This window comes from Triticum aestivum, chromosome 2A, assembly GCF_018294505.1.
Source record: "Triticum aestivum cultivar Chinese Spring chromosome 2A, IWGSC CS RefSeq v2.1, whole genome shotgun sequence".
Classification (NCBI taxonomy): domain Eukaryota; kingdom Viridiplantae; phylum Streptophyta; class Magnoliopsida; order Poales; family Poaceae; genus Triticum; species Triticum aestivum.
In genome coordinates, this window is record NC_057797.1 from 573,813,695 (window position 1) to 573,825,259 (window position 11,565).

Genomic DNA, 11,565 nt, shown 5'->3' on the forward strand with positions numbered 1-11,565 from the left:
CTCTGGATGAACAGGACCCTGATCGATCGAGCCGGTTGGGGATGGATGAATAGGATCTTGATCGATCGAGCCGGTTGGGGCTGGATGAACAGGACCTCGTGGAGGGCTGGATGAATAGGACCACCCCGTGGAGGGCTGGATGAACAGTAAACGGTGGAGGGCTGGATGAATAGTAGCCTGTCGAGGGGTGGTTGAACAGGAGCCCGTGGAGAAGGTTGGTTGAACAGTAGCCGGTGGAGTAGCGCGCGGAGGAGACTGGATGAACAGGAGCCCGTGGATGAACCGTCGCAGGTGGAGGCTGGAGGAGGTCGATGGTGGATGAACATTAGCCCGTGGAGGCTGGAGGGGGTCGAGGGTGGAGATGAACAATATCCCGTGGAGTCCCGTTTTGCGGTAGGCCACACCCCTCCCGATGAATAGGACCCCTGTTTCGACCGTAGCGCTCCAACACAAGTCCATTTCCTCCATTTTGCGGTACGCCACACCCCTCCCGATGAACAGGACCTCCGTTTCGACCGTAGGAGGTCCGTTTCCTCCGTTTTGTGGTACGCCAGACCCCTCCCGATGAACAGGATCCCGTTTCGACCGTGGTCGGTCGAACACAAGGCCGTTTCCTCTGTTCTGCGGTACGCCAGGCCTCGTTCTATCGGCTATTCCGTCCAAGCCCTCCCGATGAACACGACGATGCATTCCATTCTGACCCAGCCGGTTGGCTCCCCATGAACATGACGATGATGCAGTTTCTCTGTTCTGACCCATCCATGTACACGAGCCCTGGCCGTACGTATGCGCGAGTAGGCGTTCGAGGCCACGCCCGTATGTACGTACGTTGCCGTATTTTCTTTCTTGCACACTGGCTATTGTACGTACGTGTACATGCTACGTGCGCGCCTCTACTACGACACGTGTGCGCCTCTACATCGACCAGTATGTACATACACGTTCGCGACCAGAATGACAATGCTACATACGCTTCGACCAGGTGGGTCTTGACTGTCAGGCACTTCCTTGCGTGCGAAGATGTAGCTGGTGGGTCCTAGCAGTCAGGGGGCGAATCATTTTTTTTGTCCGGACGCACTTTCTTGCGTGCGAAGATGTACCTGGTAGGTCCCAGCAGTCAGGGGGAAACGTTTTTTTGCGAAATACGATTGCCCGTCCAGTGGGTCCCTGCTGTCAGGTGGAGGAACCATTATTTTCCGCGTAATAAGGAGGCACTTCCTTGCTGTGGCCGTGGACCCAGCTGTCAGCCTCTCAACGTACAGTCCACGTCCGATAAAAGCCGTTCCTTGACCACGTTGACCACACCGCACCGAGAGCACCAGGGCAGTGGACGACGGCGAGGCCTAGGAAGGGGACGACGCGGAGCCGGGGAAGACACGGCAGTGGATGCCCACGCGTAGAGGAGTATGAGGGTTCACTGGTTCGCTGCGGTGTGAGGCTACCGTCACCGCAGAATAACAGGGGGTGTGGGTGAGTAGAAGGATGGCCTGACCAGTGGTGGGAGTAGTAGGGGGCGGTGAGGCCTTCGCGGCATCACAGCCGTCCAAGGGAGGCAGGAGCACGAGGCACGACCGACGCTGGTTTGGGCGGCTGGAGCAAGAAGACCAGAGGTTGAAGAAGCACTACGGCTGTTGGATGGACATCGTACAGTCACTGGAGCTAGAATCGTGCATATTGACTAAGTTGACAAAGCCCTCCGTCCCCGTCAACTTAGTAGGCCCACAAGTCAGCCTCCCACTATACTGGGTCCCAGCTAGCAGGGGGAGTATTCATTTTTTTGTGCGTAATAAGGAGGCACTTCCTTGCGTGCGAAGATATAGTTGATGGGTCCGAGCTGTCAGCGACGGTACGTTTTTTTCGCGAAATACAGAGGCCCTTTCGATGGGTCCCAGATGTGAGGTGGAGGAATCATTATTTTCCGCGTAATAAGGAGGCATTTCCTTGCGTGCGGCCGTGGACCCAGCTATCAGCTTCTCCACGTACAGTCCACTTCAGATGCATGTCGGTCGTCGACCACGTTGACCAGGCCGCGCCGAGAGCACCAGGGCGGTGGACGACGGCGAGGCCTAGGAAGGGAACGGCACGGAGCCAGGGAAGACTCGGCAGTTATTTCCCACGCGGAGGGGAGTACGACTGTACGAGGGCTTACTGGTTCGTCTGCCGTAGCCGGAGAATAATAGCAGGTGTGGGTGAGTAGAGGGATGGCTAGGCCAATGATGCGAGTACGATGGGGTGATGAGGCCTGCGCGGCAGCACAGCCGGCCGCGGGGAGAGGGAGCAGGCAGTCCCGCTGATGCTTGTTTGAGCGGCTGGAGCAGGAAGAACAGAGATTGAAGAAGCACGACGACCATTGGATGGATATCCAACAGTCACTACTTGTGCGTCAACCTTTGTTTTAGGAAAGCTTCAAATATGTGGAAAACAACATACAACCCATCTGCCATTATTTCTAATAATTTATAGCCCATTTGCTAATTCTTAAGATTTTTTTGGAGACCATATTCTTTTTGTTAGCATTACAGCCCATATTGTGGCCATGGTTAAAAAATTATACGAAATTTTGCATATTTCGGTGCGGTCCGAACTGTTTTTAATCCTGAAATTTCGAGTCACATTCAAACTGATTTGTAAAATAAATGTATATCAATATAAAATCCAACAAATTGTCCATGCATAAAAATTAATGCAATTTAATATCTCGAAATGAAAAAAAGAAATTTGAAACTAATTGCCGGTTTGATGTGTTTTAAAAATATACATCCCATTTCTCATTACTGATAGGCCATTTTCTCGCCCAGCCGAATGAAGCTCTCCTCGTCTTGAAAGATTTGCAGCCCAACATGCCTGACAAAGTGACTTGGCAAATCACAAAAAAACTAGGGTAGCCATTTTCAGAAAGAAAAAAAACTACTTGGCTGGTCTATGGTAAACATAAAAGAGAAGGCTGTCTAGACAGGCCAGAGTGCCCGCACAGCCCAGTTGACACCCTGCTTCCGTCTCAAAAACAAATTAGATAAATGTCACTCCAATTATGGTGATTCACAAAAATGCCACTGCAATTTCCAAACTTTGAAAACTGCCACTGCAATTTTTTTGCAAACTTTGGAAAACGTCACTGCAATTTGCAAACTTTGAAAAACGCCACTCCAAACTTCGAAAAATGCCCTGGAAATGACATGAAATGGCATTTTTCAAAGTTTGGAAATTGCAGTGGCATTTCTCAGAAACACCAGATTTGGAGTGGTATTTAACAAATTAACCCAAAACATAAATAACTGGGCGACCTGCTAGGTCCATGGTGTCAGCCGCTCGTTGTGCAATTCTCTCGTTTATTGACTACGTTGACAATGGCATGAGACCCAGATGTCAGAAATCCATTAGGAGGAGCCATTTTTTTGTATTGGCTTGAAATAAGGAGGCACTTGCTTGCGTACTGTCATGACCTTGGCGGGTCCATGCTGTCATCCTCTCCACGTACAATAATCTCCTAATTGTGTACGCGTCAACTTGGTAGGCCCACAAGTCAGCCTCTAAACCCATGGAGGACAAATACAACCCATTTAAAAAAATAACATCCGATTCCATACGTTCAAATGGAAAGTTCAACATTCAGAGCAAAGTAACAGGTCTGATCCACATATAGAGTACTGAACTTCCACGTTGACAACCATCATAGCCAAGTTAACTATCTACTCCCACTAATACTCTAGTAGCGTACAAGTACTAACTTACTCTTAGCTAACTAGACGATGCCGGCCGCCATCTGCGGTACACGCTAAACGCCGGCACCGGCATCCTCCGCCTCGCCTCGGACTTGCTAGAGGTGCGATAGGGCGTCTTGCTCGAGCGCGTTGGCCCTTTCCATGCCGGCGTGGTCCACCGAAACTTCGGCTTCTAAGCGGGAAGCCCACTTGACGAGCTGGTAGTAAAAATCAGCATCGCGAACGCGTGCATGCCCGACAGCCTCCAGGGCTATTTGCCGGGCACCGACCTCCACGTAGTTGGCCCAGTTGCGGGCGCTCTGCTCATGACTCAGAGCATCGGTGCGCTACTGCTCCATGTCCCGCTGGCGGCGCAAATCGGCAATACACTGCTCCTCCGCCAGGCGGTCGCGCTCCAACAACTCCTCATAGTCTGCATTGCCATCTAAAGACCGATAGAATGCCTCCTCCCTCCGTCCGCCTTCCGGTGAAAAACCGAACACTAGTTCCGGCGGTGACCGCCTTCGGTGTCGCCTATCACAGACGAGCGGGGGCATGGCAGACGTGGCGAGAGCGAGGATAAGTGGCGAGCGACGTCGGGCTAGTGGGGGCTTATGAGGATAGGGCGAGTTGAGTGATGGTGCCACCGGAGAAGCCCGGGAAACAATAATTATAGGCGGAAGGTAGGCGAACTAGCGCGTCGCGGGAAACGCAATGGCCATCGTGGTCATCGGAATTCAATGCATAAGCAGGCATGGCTTAGCGCGCCAGCTTGCCGTGGAAAAGTAGAAAAATTGAAATTATGACTATGTCGTCCTGTCCCGTCAGTGGTGTGTCCCGTTTGTGCTGGGTTGCACGCCGGCATGACGGTCAAACAAGTGCACTTGAATCATCGAGATGAGGTACTCCCTCCTTGTCAAAAATGATTCCACCACTCATCATCTACCTTGGTTGGTTAGATTTTTGAATTAAGCCCTGCAAGCCGGAAAGGAGGTAGTACGTGCATGATCCGCTATTTATTTGTGTAGGATTGAGTAGGTCGTTTTTTGAATTGAGCCATGCAAACCGAAAAGGAGGTAGTACGTGTGTGATCCGCTATTTATCCGTGTAGGATCGAGTAGGTCGGATAGTGTACGTGTAGGATCGAGTAGGTCGGATGGTGTACGTGTACGATCTCATTAGTTGATGAACGTTTGCTGGGAGATAAGGCATTTGCGAACGTTTTTGCTGGCAGTTTATTCAGATTCCCATGGCATTTTCTTCAGACCAAGTTGCCAGTTTCTTCAGAGGTAGGCATTTTTATTCAAAAAACTACCACTTCAGATCTTGCGTCGGAACTAAAACTGCTAGGAACACATTAGTAGGCTAGCTAGTGATCGACCAGTAACTTGTAAACACTGAGCGAACAGAAATAAGGAACTATTAGTAACTTCTAAACACTGAGAACACAGAAATAAGGATCATGCTGTGCACAACAATAAGAGCCGATCTGTTCAAAATGTTCACACGAGACTCACAGGCCTGGCATTGTAATATGTTCACATTAGTACCCCAAATTCAAAACCAACTAGTACGATTCCCATACATAAGATCAACATGTTAATGCATCTCAATGATTCACAGATCATATATAAATATGTAGCTCCAAAAGCAAAGATCTAGAAAAAACATCTGTTCTTCCTACTAACATGGATGCTTCTCTTGGCCAACATTCAGTACAGATTGAAAGACAAATTTGTTTGTGAAGTCTATAATTCCTCTTGCAAACGTAAGTGGTTTCACCAACAGCTGGAACCATAAGAATGAACCACACATGATGGAGGAACATCCACTGCAATATGATTTCATCTTCTCTCGATCACACGACGAGACTATTTTCGGAATACAAGCTTTAACTTAGGAAAAATGATGCCCATTGTATAATAACACCAAAGCAATGAAGCACCCAGTGTTGGCCAATAAATAGTACATTGCTACTTTTTTGTAGTCCATGAAGTGACTATCCAATCTTTTTGTGTCTATTTTCAAATGGCACTGCATGTAGTGACTATACTATTCTCTTGTGTAGTTCAACCAAAATTGCGGTCACTTTGTGTGTTTGCCAAATAGCAACGGCCAGACATCTCTGTCTGCATAAATATCAAGCAGTTAGTAAACATATACCCCACCTTATATTTTCGGTTTAAACATGTCTCTTCCGCTTAGCATCTGTCATGTTTTGCACTGGACAATTTGATATAGTCATGTTTTGCCCTGGACAATTTCATACTGAATTGATTTGCTGGTTCAGAGCAGAAATATAGCGCCCATTCTTCATTAGACCAAGGATATCCATGTTCGCAGTGATGGAAGAGGTGAAATCGATACAACCGAAATTGAGCATCCAATCATTGAGTCCTGTCCTACACCTCCAATGTAGGTCCACCCTGCCAATAAATTCACATGCAAACCACTAGTATTACTATCTAATGACAGTACAAAAAGATTAGCAAGATAGTAGCAAACCATGTACCTTCATAATGAACAGCTCATAGTGCCACCAATTGGATATAAAGGTTTGGAAGAAACATGCTCCTAATGTTGAACCAATGGGACGTTTTGTGCAGTTCCACTAAAATCGAGCATCCTTGTTTGCATATATATATATATATATATATATATATATATATTGAAAGTGTGATTACTATAAAAGTGGCACTAGTTGAAGCATAGACTCACAAATATAAGCATTCCAATTTCTTAATGGGAAAAGGTAGCAAGACTATTTCTAACCACCTCTTTGAAGGAATAAATAAGGCAACATCGGCTGATGTCAGAAAGGCATATATAGTTATTTCTGAAAGAATGATTGATTCCCGACCTTTCCTCTTCTTTTAAGCATATTTTCTGCAATTCAACTAAAATAAAATGCCATCACCGCCTTGACAATTCAGTGACACTGTACAAAAGGAAATGACTTAACATTACATCATGATGTCAGGTATGTAATCGACAGGCATTAGAGACAAACATACAGACCTCCTCTGATAACATAATTAACATTAATTTTAACAAAGGTGTGACTAGCTTTACCGGGATAATTTGAGTGAACTCTACACCCTCTGCTCCTTAATATAAGACGTTTTCGTAGTTCAATTTAAAGTACCCAAACGTCCAGTATTTAGAAAAACAGGTAGTAGATTTCTTGAGCACATATCTGGGAAAGCTTGCCACACTTTATATATGTACATAGCTAATGCAACACCATTCGAATAGTACAAATATACACTAATCCAGTGGCTAGTGCAATAGTAGAGTAGTTATTTTATTACAGGGTACAGTACAATGGTTTTACTGAACAGATTTCCATAAGCTCTACCACTGGAATATTTCTATAAGAATTAACTATACAAAATGTAAAGGTAACAAGTTTCAACATTGGTATACTAGCTGTGCAAGAGCATTAAACCAAATACAAAAGTCTGAAGGTAACTAGCATTATTAACTAATGGCAGTATTAAAAAATTGCAAACCATGTACCTTCAAGGTAAATATCATTTCGAACTCGAGTGGACATGAAAAATTGCTATCCCAATCTTGATAATCGATCAAACATAAAAACTTGATCAAACGAATCAATACAATAGCCAAAGGAGGAGGGGCGCACTCTTGACCTTTCCTCTTGTCTTCATAAATTTTTGTGCAGTTTAACCAAAATAAAATGACATCAGCGCCTTGGCATTTAGCTGACACTATACAAAAAATTGACTTATCTCATGAAAGTGAAGTTTGTAATCTATAAGCATTAACAGTGCAAAAATCTGAAGGTAGTAACAAGTTTCATCGTTGGTATACTGGCTATGCAACAACATTAGAATGCCTTAGCTGAAAAATCTTTAATACATCCACAATCAACAGCTAACCCTGAAATAATCCAAAGACATTAAATGACATTGCTTAAATTTATCGGTGGCATTAGACTGGGTGTGGCATTAGTTAAATGTGGCATCACTTTAGCAGTAGCATTGGTTGACTTTACCACTGGCGTTATACTAACAGCAAAAAAGTGGCAATAAAGGCATGGGAGACCCATTCAGAGAGTGGGCGCACCAGTACGATGTACCTCCACGGACGCATAGAGTGGTGAGGGAGGTATGGTTGCCTAGAGCAACAAATATCCAGGCAGCATATGTGGATTACGTCCCATTTTTGTTCTCTTTAGCCACCTTTTTCCTATGTGAGGACAACAACACGATCGACCTGGTCATTCTTTATTGCGTTGTCATGCCTTTCTACCCTTCTTCAACCAAGAGACACGAGACTCGTTCCTTAGCTACTGATTTTCCCCTTTTCAACCTAGATGCATGTTCGATGCCTACTCTCTTAGACAGTACAGTCTCCCTTCCTTTCCTTATTCAACCCAGACATGGAATAGTCTGCATGAAGTAGGGTTTCCTTTAATAGTGCAAATAAGGTTTCGTCTGCGTGACCAGCAGAGCAGAGGATAGGAAATTGGGAAGATGGTGGAGTGGAAAAAGATCCATCTGCAGCGATGTGGCAGATGGGGAAATAGAACAAGGGTATGGTTTGAAAAGAGGTAGCATACCTAAGGGTCGGCGGGAAGTGGCTTCGCTCGTGGTCGTCGTCCTCCGCACGCACTATGGCAGCGAGCTTGGGGACGGAGGCCATCCCGCGCGGGCGCTAGGTCTGAGAGGACGGCCTTGTCGTTAGTGCGTGACCTCGCTCACCGACGACGAGTGCGTCAACGCTGCACGTCCTTTTCTTCGCCCGTGGATCTGTGACCACCGGTGAGGAGGGAGAGAGAGGCCGTCTTTTTAGATCTGGAGAGAGGGTGATAGTGTGAGAAGCAAGTGGGCAGCCCTTAGCAAGAAAGCTCTGAAGCTCCAGCCTATATATCTTTTTTATACTACTAGTACTAGAGGTGGAGTAGTGGTAGAGTAGTTTATATTTTCTCTGCAAACACTACCAATTAGTCGTGCCTCAAAACTGAACGACATGCCATTAAAAAATAAAGCTCGATAACAAATGCGGCACCTCGGGCGAATGCGGCCAGATCGCATTTTGCACGAGAAATTACACACCATGTTTCGTTGACATGTGGTCCCGTTCCAACATGCCAGTGAGACGACGACGAGTCCTTTTGTACAATTTCCAAAAGGACGTGTAGGCCGGGGCGCCTCTTCGTGTACCGTGGCAAACTGGCAACCGTCCACCGACTCTTCGCCTTTCCATCTCGATTTGGATCAGCTATCGCACGCTCTTCCTCCCTCCTCCATTTGCCTTCACCCTTCCTTCTGCCATTGTTCGATCGTATTCTCCATGGAGGGAACAAGCCGGAAACGACCCTGTTATTCTTGCCCCGATCTGAAAGATGACATGGTGGGGGAACTCACTGATCGGTGTGACATCATCACCTCGGCTAGCATGGCAGGTTTGTTCAAGACCATTCTCGACTCAACTAATAACATCATTACAAGGAACCCAAGGGTCCAGGAGCGGTTTTATCTCCCTTATCTTCTTCGCTATAAGCCTGTTCGCATGGGCGCGGATGATGGAGGCCTCGCCTTGTGCAAGTTGATGCCGCTGGATAACGATACAAAGGTACTCAGCAAGACTTACGTCAGATCCTATCATACATGCATTTGTATCAAGAAGGTAATGTGGGGTTTAGTTGTAGCAAGCCAGCTTTTACTCAGTGGCTATCCTGTTCTACGACAATGAGAAACTTCTTTGAGATGAGGCAGCGCACACGAGTCCACTAATCACCACATCAATACACTACTATGGATTCATCCCCGTCTCTCCTACGAGAAGGCCATCCATAGCACTCACACTTGTCTTGAGCATTTTAGAGTATCCACTTTAAGTTGTCTATGTACCATGTAAGCATCCAAGAAGTCCATAATCGAGGACACGGCTATTCGAATAGATCATCATAACCGTGCAAGGGTGTACTTCTTCACACACGCTCTCACCACTTATCACCATGTACACGTCATGTATCTCGGCAACCTTCAAGCGGAAGCCTGGAGAGGGTGTCGGCCACGACCTGACTAACCACGCAAGACTCTAGTCCAGGTTTATCGCCTATTTGGGTTCCACCCGCAAGGAGATCCGGCCGAGGTGTCGCTCACGGCCCCAAATGATGTGACCAGGGTTCCCAAGCCCACCATCCGGGTGCCACTTGGTACATCGTGCCACCTGTGCCTAGTCTGTCCCGAGCCCACCCTGCCGGGTGCCACTCGGTAGAAAAATAGCACTACCTACAAACACCAGAAACTATTTGCAACTCCTGGACAGAACTCAAGGCGGTTAATAAGTCGAGAGAGCTTGGAGCGCCCGGAGCCCAATGTGTGGTAGTAGCTAGTCATTGGACAACTTACACAGAACTCAGTTCTTAAGGATGGTCCCAATGAGACAACCCACCATGTACTCCTACATGGCCTCTCACCGCTACCTTTACCAAATTGTGTTCACACGCTTAACTCTCAGCACCAGAACATATCATAACACTCCAATTCATTCCCGATGAATCAGACCTGACATACTCTAAGCAATAACAGGCAAAGCATGGTAGGAACAAAACATAGCTCAATCAACTCCTACACATGCTAGTGGGTTTTAATTATTTACTGTGGCAATGACAGGTCATGCAGAGGAATGGGTTCAACTACCGCAGCATAAAGTAGCAGTTGAATCATTGTTGCCCTAATGCAATAAATGAGAGAAGGAGTGAGAGAGTAGGATTGTATCGGAATGAACAAGGGGGGTTGCTTGCCTGGTAGATCAATAGGGGGGCACTGCTCCACTGATAGGTGCTCCCGAACACTTTCTGGAGCAGGACCTATCGAGAAGGAACGGTGTCGAAAATCAAACACAAGTATATGCAACAATATGATGCATGATCATGGCATGAATATGTGATGTTGTTTGAGTTAATGCATCTAGCATTTATTTAGTTGAGGTCCATTTGAACCAAGGGTTCAAATGCAACTCCAAAATAAGCCCTTAAATATGCCATAGGTGTGTTTTCATATATACATCATGTATAGGTTGGTTTGTCATGCATGAAAATGGTACAGATGGATAGATTGAATTTTTCTGATCATTTTTCATATATAAATTATTTCAATCTGAGCTACGGTTGAATTTCTATGAATTTTTGAAGTTTTGAATATTTTCTGGAATTTCCTGATTAATTTTAAACCAGAAAATGAAATATTGCGTCAGCATTGCGTCATGCCTGCGTCAGCAGGTCAACGAAGCTGACCAGGTCAAACCTGACGTGTGGGGTCCACACATCAGTGACCGGTTAGTTAACAGGGGGTTAGTTTATCCTAATTATAGGATTAGTGGCGCTGGGGCCCACTGTCAGTGTCAGGTTTAGTTAAATGGTGATTAGCCTTAAGCTAATCACCTGACCCATGGGGCCCACCTGACGGGCCCGCGAGGTCAAAGGGGTCAAACACGTTCAGTCCACCGGCGTTTAGCCGTCGGCGAGGCAGGACGCGGCGGAGGCCTCGGATTTGGTCCTCTGGTGACCATTTGGGTGGCGGAGGCCACGAGCGAGGAGCCAGAGCTCGTCCGCGTCTTCTGGGGCAATTGGGAGAGGCAGGGACGGCCGGAGCTCACCGGAATCAAGCTCGAGGCGGCGGCCGGAGTTCGGCTCCAGGCGAAAACGGGCTGCGGGGCATGAGGAGGCCACCCAAGGGGTTCCACGGCACCCTCGTTGCACTAGGAGCATGATGGGATGCTCGGTTTGGGCGGAGGCGGGCCGAGACGACGACGGCGACATGGCTGTGCGGCGATGAGCTTCGGTCACGGCGGCGCTAGCTCTAGAGGACGCGAGGGACGACGGGGCAAG